Consider the following 9,693-nt stretch of genomic DNA (forward strand, 5'->3'; position numbering starts at 1 on the left):
GGTTCGCTCAACCCCTCAACAAAATGGGGTGGCCGAGAGAAAGAACCGAATAATCATGGAGCTTGTTCGAAGTATGTTGAAAACAAAAGGATTGCCTAAGATGTTTTGGGCCGAAGCGGTGGCATGTGCATGCTATGTTCTCAATCGTGCACCTACTAAAAGTGTACAAGAGAAGACTCCACAAGAAGCTTGGAGTCGTAAGAAGCCATGTGTCTCTCACTTTAGAATTTTTGGAAGCATTTGTTACTCTCATGTGCCCGATGAAAAGAGAGGCAAACTTGATGATAAATCCGAAAAATGCATCTTTGTTGGTTATAGTGAAGCTTCCAAGGCATACAAATTATATAATCCAATTACAAAGAAGGTCATAATTAGCCGTGATGTAATTTTCAATGAGGAGGCTTCATGGGAATGGAAGAATGAGAAAGAAAGTTCAAGAATCTTTCTTGATGATGATGCATTTGAACCAATTGAAGAAGAAGGCTCCACTCCACCATCCAATTCTCCTCCAAGCTCGTCATCATCTTCAAGTTACGAATCACCACCTAGAAAGACAAGATCAATGGCGGACCTTTATGGAACAACCAGAAGAATTTTGGAAGATGAATTTGTTGATTTTGCCTTATATGCAAATGCGGATCCGGTTGCTTTTGATGATGCCGCTAAGGAAAATAAATGGAGGCAAGCTATGGATCAAGAAATTGAAGCAATTGAAAGAAATCAAACATGGGAGTTAGTTGAAGCTCCTAAGGAAAAGAAGCCCATTGGAGTCAAGTGGGTTTATAAGACAAAATTAAATGCACAAGGTGAAGTTGAAAAGCACAAGGCACGATTGGTTGTAAAAGGCTACAAGCAAAAATATGGGATTGATTATAAAGAAGTATTTGCTCCCGTGGCACGCCTTGAAACCATCCGTTTGATCCTTTCTTTGGCCGCTCAAAATAAGTGGAAAGTTCACCAAATGGACGTCAAATCCGCTTTTTTAAATGGAGAATTACAAGAAGAGGTGTATATTGATCAACCACCGGGCTATATAAAGAAGAATGAAGAAAATAAAGTCTATCGGTTGAAGAAGGCTTTGTATGGCCTAAAGCAAGCCCCTCGTGCATGGTATAGTCGCATAGATGAATATTTTGTGAAGATGGGATTCAAGAGGTGTCCATTTGAGCATACACTTTACATCAAGGAGAACAAAGGTAAAATTCTCATCATTGGCTTGTACGTGGATGATTTGATTTTTACGGGAAATAATGATGATGATATTGAAGAATTCAAGAATAATATGATGCAAGAATTTGAGATGACTGATTTGGGACTACTTCATTACTTTCTTGGTATTGAAGTAAAGCAAGATGAGAATGGCATTTTTATCTCTCAAGAAAAGTATGCAAGAGATTTGATGAAGAAGTTTAGAATGGAAGATGCAAAACCAAGTAGTACTCCCGTTGAAGTCGGCTTGAAATTGAGCATGAATGATGATTCTAAGTTTGTTGATCCTACATTATATAGAAGTCTTGTTGGAAGTTTGATGTACTTGACCGCCACTCGACCGGATATAACATATGGTGTTAGTTTGATTAGTAGATTCATGGAGCAACCAAAGAAGACACATTGGGAGGCCGGAAAAAGAATCTTGAGGTATGTTCGTGGAACACTTGGAGATGGAATTTATTATCAAAAGGGAAATGATACCAAGGTGATTGGATATTGCGATAGTGATTGGGCCGGAAGTATTGATGATAGTAAAAGCACTTCGGGAAATGTTTTCTTCACTGGCTCTAGTGCCATCACATGGATGTCAAAGAAGCAACAAGTTGTGGCTCTCTCGACGGCGGAGGCGGAATATATTTCTTTATCATTAGCTAGTTGTCAAGCTTTATGGATAACATGGGTGTTAGAGGACCTCAAGCATGCCACAAAAGAAAGTCCGATCATATATTGTGATAACAAGTCCGCTATAGCACTCACGGAAAATCCGGTGTTTCATGGGAAGAGCAAGCATATTAGAATCAAATATCATTTTATTCGAGACTTGGTGAAGAAAGGAGAAGTCGTGGTCGAACATTGCAAGACACAAGACCAAATTGGTGATATTTTCACTAAACCTTTGAGGCCCGACATTTTCAAGAAGTTGAAGAAGAAACTTGGCATGAGCAAAGTTTAGCTTAAGGGGGGCTGTTAAAATAATATAAGCTAAACTTATTTTATAATATTAATTATCTAGAATGTTCTTGAAATATCTACTTTAGTCTTTTGAGTTCAAGTCCTTTGAGCTCTTGTCTTTTGAGTTCATGTCTCTTTGCTTTTCATGTTCCTAGAGAGTTACTAAATTTATTAAGGTGCATGTACTAGAAACTTTCTAGGAGGTTCCATGTAGTCCTATAAATAGGACAATCTTCCAAGCTTTGTGATCATCAAAAAGTTTATCAAATCATTTGAGTGAAATACTTTTGTGAGTTTATTATATTTCTTTTGTGTGAGTAAGTTGTGTGGATTATTGAGAACAAGTTTCTTCTCTTTAATCTCCAACATTGTTATACACTTAAATTCCTACAAGCTGTTACTTTGTGCCATCTTTACCAGATTGAAAAACTCAGGTGTTAAACTTATTTTTAACTGAACTTGTGGATATCCTATCCGGTCATGATATTCAGGTACACACTTAGGCTTGCTCATTGTCACTGTGTTGTGTAAGTGCATATTTAAGTTAAAAGTTCTTTCTAATCTCCTCTACGAAGTATTTTATTTTAGTGTTTTTGGCTAGCAAAGCTGCTACACTCAAAAGAACTTGCTTCTTGGGGATCTACTTTAAACAACACATTTAAACTAATAGTAACTCCTCATAACAGCTTTCATAATTTTTTTAATCAGTATATTATTCTTTTATCTCAATACATACATGACTATTTTACTAAATTTAGCAGGATGAAGCCAATGTAAGATCAAAACATGATGGTGGATTAAGGAAATCATGAGTAAATGGTGCCTTGTTTTGGTATATAGTAGCTGCAATAGGTTTGATAATTTAGTAGTTTTGGAAAATCATGTTTTTGATTTTCTTGCTGTATACTAAAATTCTTTGGATTGTTTTGGTAATGATAAATAATGTATTTGGATTTATTTTGTAATGGTGATTAACGTTTTAGTTATTTAAATATGAAAACATTTGTTGGTTTTTGGTTTTAGCATTTTTTGGTATGTATATTGTTAGACCATGTAAATATTTAACATTTGTGTATATAAATGTGAATAATGTCCAAAATGTCTATTTACATTATAAACCTTTTTAAAAAAACCGATTTAAAAAGTTCAATCTCTAGGCCCACGAATACATCAATGTTAAATTAATCAAACATCAGTTTATAGCTAATGTCTATAAATGAGACATCGTCTAAAACTGATGTCTATGTACATATTACACATCAGTGTTTTCAAGCAGCTGATGTCTGGGGTGAATTTTGACAACAGTTTTCAACCGATGTGAAAAAAAAATACTTTTCTCTCACTACGCCATAAGTGCACAAAGGCAACCCCTACTATACAGTGGCATAAGGCCTAAATGGTGTTGCCTAAGGTAATAGGCAACACCAGGCATGGTTGCCAATGTGGATGTGGTCGTAGAGCCTTAAGACAATGAATTATGCAACACCAGAAAGCGTTGCATTATGCGTCTTTTGCAACAGTAAAAGCATACAATGACAATAACAGTTAGTGTTGCATAAAATGAAGCCACATCACCACTGAGTCCTACGTGGCAAGTGACATGTCATATTGCCACGTCATTAGTGGCCCTACTTTGACACGTCAGAAAGCGTACAATGACAATAATAGTTAGTGTTGCATAAAATGAGTGGGTCCCACAATATGTAATGCAACACTGATTTTAGTCATTTGCAACACCATTTTTATTCATATGTAATATCATTTTTTGTCTTATGCAACACCATATAGAGTCAAATGCAACACTTCAAAAATTAAAAAAATTGACATAGTTATTCTGCTTTTACATTATTCCTGCCAAATAAGGCATCCAACAATCAATACAACAAGCATCGAATGAAATTTAAAACTTACTAAACTATCAAAGTACCAAATTCTAACTTCAAAAGAATAAATGAGCAATTTTTTTCTTTTCTTGTCTAAATAATGTCACCTACTCATTTCAACTATAGCCTTATAACTCATTTTGACGTTGTAAAGCAGAATGTGTTTGTTTCCAGCCAGGTAGAGAACTGCCAGTCGATGTGATCCAGAGAAAAAATTGCCTGTATTTGAGATGGCTTTAAACAGCATTGGGGAAAGGCATCCATGTAGATTTACGCTTCTTTGTTGAGTTCGCACCAATATCGTTAGCACTTCCTGAAAGCAACCATTTTAGTAGACAATAATCAGATAGTCGAGTGAATACTGTCAAACAAGACAAAAATTTATAAGAAAAACCATGCTCCAGCTTAGGGCATCATATGCATGGACATACATTTAATTGTAGGATCGAGACAAGTAACCAAAAAAATAAAATACTGACATATTATTCTTCTATCCAAAAAAAATGCTTTGCACATAATTTCAACACATAATCTAAGACAACCATGCCCCTCTTTCACAGTCATTATTGAGATTATCGATATTATTTCCAGAGACATGAAATGGGCCTTTCCCTGGCTTTTGAATTCGGATCCTTCCTAAGTCATCCTTAGCAGCCTAAAAGAGATTAGAAGATATATAAGAAAAACTGAAACATTTCATTAAAGAAAGGATGAGATAAGGCCACAAGAAACACAATAAACTATTATCATGTCACAGCTGGTTAGAAGCTATTAAATTTAACTATCTCAAATATTCACTTATCATTTTCTTACATGTTTTAATCAAAGACAACAGAATAAATATATGCTAAAACTGAAAAGTAAAGCTAAGAAGATTTTTGAAAAGAAGACGACTCATAAGGAATTTTAAAGATTTCGGAGAGGAACAGAGCAAAGAACTAGATAAACGTGGTAAGAGTATTCAAGGAGAATATAGCAAGATACATATATTACATTTCCAACTTTGTGAATTATTTTTGAACATCCCAGTACAACCTAGCTTTTTAGCACATAGCCACCATGATACACATTGACCAACTACTTTAATTATAAATTTCTCCTGAAAACTAAAACTCATCCCTACAATAGCCACTGCTAAACTACTTCCAGAAAGGAGATTCAGAATGCTAGCTTATAAAGTAGAAGTTGTTGGTAGATAGAGTATAGACCATACACAAAGTAATGCAGCAGAAGGTCTTTGTGACAGTGTAGACTATGGAATGAAGAGGAATCCAATGAAACAAAGTCTAATAGTGCCAATGTCTCAAACAGGAACTTAAATTTGGTCATCAGGTCCCGGAGTTCGATATTAGATGAAGACACATATGTATATGTATTGAAAGTCAGAAAAACATAATTAAATTGGACTTGAAAATGTTACACTAAAAAAATGATTAATTCCGTAATTAAAGATTCATTATCCACTAAACAAAGTTCAGCATGTAATCTTACTCCAGTAGATAGATAGAAGGAACAACAAAAGATCTACTGGCGGTTCGGTGGGCGGCTGTTGGCAGCAGAGACCCTAGATCCCCACTCGAGCAACTCTTTGCTTGTATCATCCTTGTGACAAATCACTTCAATGAAGCAAAGAAAATCTTTTTTTTCTCCCGTTGCTGTCTCTATTTCTTCATCAAGATCTTCCTCACAGCTAACCTGAACAATTCAAGAAATGCCAGTGTCAACAATACTTTTTTTTAAAAATAACTTCACTGCTCTAACTTGTGAGTAAATGACACATTATGTATTAGGTTTTCTCGACTGACCTTAGTCGTCCAGCATTTGCCTTCACCATTGTGAATCGCATCAACCAGTGCAGTGTAGTTCCAATTCTTGATCACATTGTATGGTCCATCATGGATCTCAACTTCAATTGTATAACCACCGTTTTTAGAAAAATGATTTGATTCTGACCGCATCGCAGCATTGTAGACACATCTTGAGCAGTAACCTGCAAGGGATATTGAATTTATTAATGTGAAATAAAGAAGGAATGATTCTGGTAAAAATGGTGGGATTTCCAACAGTTAACACCATATATGGTCCATTATTATAAAAACACAGATAACTTGTGACGAGTTACCTGAAAGCTTCCATCACCAATGCAAGCAATTATCCGCTTATCCTTAGCAGCCTGAGCATACCCTAGAGTTGCACCAACTGACCAACCAATGGATCCATACTGCATTTGGAACTCATACCTGTATTATTGCACTTACATTAATACATGCAAACACATTATATACCTTAGGAAATTATATTGAAAGGGATGCTCACCCGCATCCTTTTGGCAATTTCATCTTCTGGAAATTGAACCAGGAATCCCCTCTCTCAGCAATTATATTGAAAGTCATGCGGAATTTGTTTAATTTACTTTTTGTAGACTATCTCCTTACCAGGAGCCCTTTGTTCAAAGACAACCATCATTAATGAGTCATCGATGCTTGTTTTATCATTTGCACATGACGTGTTTCCACCTGAGGTTGATACATCAGCGTCCCTAAGTTGAGAAGGACATAGATCTTCTTGGTATGAATTGCTCCTAATTGCCGCATCTTCCAGCATCAGATGTTCACTAGAACTTTGGGTTGTAATTCCAGGACACCGAATTCTTCACAAAAATCACACCAAAAATATGAAACGCACTATCAGGAAATTCCATACACCCTCTAAAAAGCGAAATCAACACATTACAAACAACAACATCAAATGCATACACCATTTTCAGAACCAACTCATGAACTTGCAATCCAAGTCCAACACCCCTACTTCCAAGCTTATAAAAACCAAACAAGCCGAGGACACCATATTTTTCTCAGACATATCATCAAACACAAACCTTGTACAACCCGGATCACCCAATTTAACATACAAATTAATAAGGGTATTCGACAAAAACACATCCCTAAACAACCCATCTTTAATTATACACAAATAAATCTTTTAAGCCTCTTCAATATTAAAACAATTGTTGCACTGAAAAACAATTGCCAAATAGATTCGACCCCTCAGGCTTAACAGCATCCACAACAACCCCATTGCACCTACTCATCAATCGGCACCTTTCTCGTCCCTCTTCTTGCCCCAACTCTCGTCCCTCTCGAACCCTCCCCCTCTCCTCTCCCTCAAACAATCGAAAGCCCCAAACTTTCTCCACTCGATCGATATTAGCCATGGTTGGATTTCACGAAGGATTAAAAGAAATGATTTTTATCTGAATTGTTTTATTAGCGGGAAAGTTGGAAGATTCACAAGAAAAGGAGAAGAACTGATGAGCGTAGGAATAACTAATAAGCCTAAGAAAGTTGTAAGCTGCTATAGGTTTTAGAGTTTATATGAACCAACGATCAGGATTTATCCAAATTTTGTTTTTTAAATTGATTAGATGGTACTGATTAAAAGTGAAGTTGATGATCCGTGTGATACATTCACCATCCAATACTCTTCTTCCACGTAGTGAATTATTTGTGATTTTTTAATAGCTAAAAAATTTTAAAATTTTTATAAAAATTACTATACACTCAAACAATTGTCTAGATAATTATAAAAATAAAACATCATATTTTTATTATATTTCCCAATTTTTCAATATCTATAAAAAATAATATAAAATTGTAAAATTATAAAAATAATATAATATAAAATCTAATTTTTTTTAAAAAAAATTGTACATCTCTAAAATTAGTAGGTAACATCATCTGTACGGTTGGATAATCGAACAAGAATTTAAAAAAAATAGAATCGCCACTCGGGACAAGACTTGGTTATAGGAACCCGTGTTGACCATAATTTGACTATAATAAAAATACACAATATAAAATCTAAATTTTTTTAAAAAATTATACATCTCTAAATTTAGTAGGTATCATCATCCGTGCAGTTGGATGGTTGAACAAGAATTTTAAAAAAATAGAACCACCGCTCGGGACAAGACTTGGTTATAGGAACCCGTGTTGACCGTAATTTGTCTATTATAAAAACACAGGATATAAAATCTAATTTTTTAAAAAAATATTATACATCTCTAAAATTAGTAGATAACATCATCTGTATGGTTGGATCGTCGAACAAGAATTAAAAAAATAGAATCACCACTCGGGACAAGACTTGGTTATAGAATTTGACTAATATAAAAATACATGATATAAAATCTAATTTTTTTTTTAAAAATAACAAATCTCTAAAATTAGTAGGTATCATCATCCATACGGTTGAATCGTTGAATAAAATTTTTAAAAAAATAGAATCACCACTAGGGACAAGAACTAGATATAGGAACTCGTGTTGACCGTAATTTGATTATTATAAAAACAAAGGATGTAAAATCTATTTTTTTTAAAAAAAATTAGACATCTCTAAAATTAGTAGGTATCATCATCCGTACGGCTGGATCGTTGAACAAAAATTTTAAAAAATAGAATCATCACTCGGGACAAGACTGGGTTATAGGAGCCCGTGTTGACCGTAGTTTGACTATTATAAAAACACACGCTATAAAATCTAATTTTTTTAAAAAACATTTTGACATCTCTAAATTTACTAGGTATCATCATCCGTACGATTGGATCATTGAACAAAAATTTTAAAAAAATAGAATCACGACCCGGAACAAGATTACGTAATGGGAACTCGTGTGCACCGTGGTTTCACAATTATAAAAGCACCTGATATAAAATCCATTTTAAAAAAAAATTACGCATCTCTAAAACTAGTAGGAAACAACATCTGTACGATTGGATTAATTAAAAATTATTTAAAAAAAATTAGAATATGAATAAAACAAATAAATTTTAAGAATAGTATAATAACTAAGGCAACACTAAATAACCTATTACAACATCAGAAAGCAAATGCAACGCCTGAAGTGCCACATCAGCTGCCACGTCAGCTGCCATGTCATCATGCCATGTCAGCTGCCATGTCAGCAAGCCACGTCAGCATTTTGGGCCACACATGTGGGTCCCACGACAACATGCCACGTCACTAGTCAATTGCACATATGGGGCCCAAAATGCTGACGTGGCATGACACGTCAGCATGCCACGTCATCAAATATGGGTCCCAAACATGCCACCTCAGATTTATTTTCCATGTCAGCATTGATTAAATAAAAAAAATATCTAAAGCAACACTGTGATCTCTACTGTTGCTTGCTGCGCAACACTAATAGTTATTAGCAACGGTAGCTTCTATGTACTACAACGCCTTCTCCACTATGTTGCAATAAACTGAAAATTTCGTAGATAATGCAACGCTTTTCGTGCAACACTGGATAAAAACCGTTGCCTATGTGCACTTATGGCGTAGTGTCTACACCCACGAAGAGATCAATTTTGAACAAAATAAACATTAGTGAACTGATGTCTATTGACCTTTTTCTAGCAGTCAATTTAACCGGTATTTAGTTCCATATTGATGTTTTAATTTTTTTTTAAAAAAATATTTATGAATGATTCAACAATAAAAATGTTACCATCTTTAAATTTTAGTGATATGACAAAATTTCACTAAGAGCGTACAGTGAAATATTTAGAATTAAGTTTAGTTAGACTTTATTTGTTAAACTAATCAAGTTCAAATAATTAAAAATTCTTGAAATTTTGGGTAC

The 9,693-nt window shown here is 34.6% G+C and overlaps 1 long non-coding RNA gene and 1 pseudogene across 1 annotated transcript; one reads left to right on the forward strand and one right to left on the reverse strand.

Moving 5' to 3' along the window:
- Nucleotides 1-2,555: 2,555 nt before the first annotated feature.
- On the forward strand, nt 2,556-3,185 carry LOC141671561 (uncharacterized). Its single transcript, XR_012555173.1, has 2 exons — nt 2,556-2,654; nt 2,925-3,185. It is a non-coding gene; the product is annotated as an uncharacterized LOC141671561 (long non-coding RNA).
- An 890-nt stretch (nt 3,186-4,075) lies between these two features.
- Nucleotides 4,076-7,368, reverse strand: LOC141672394 (pyruvate decarboxylase 2-like; annotated as a pseudogene).
- Nucleotides 7,369-9,693: the final 2,325 nt, after the last annotated feature.

Source organism: Apium graveolens, chromosome 7, assembly GCF_009905375.1.
Source record: "Apium graveolens cultivar Ventura chromosome 7, ASM990537v1, whole genome shotgun sequence".
Lineage (NCBI taxonomy): Eukaryota > Viridiplantae > Streptophyta > Magnoliopsida > Apiales > Apiaceae > Apium > Apium graveolens.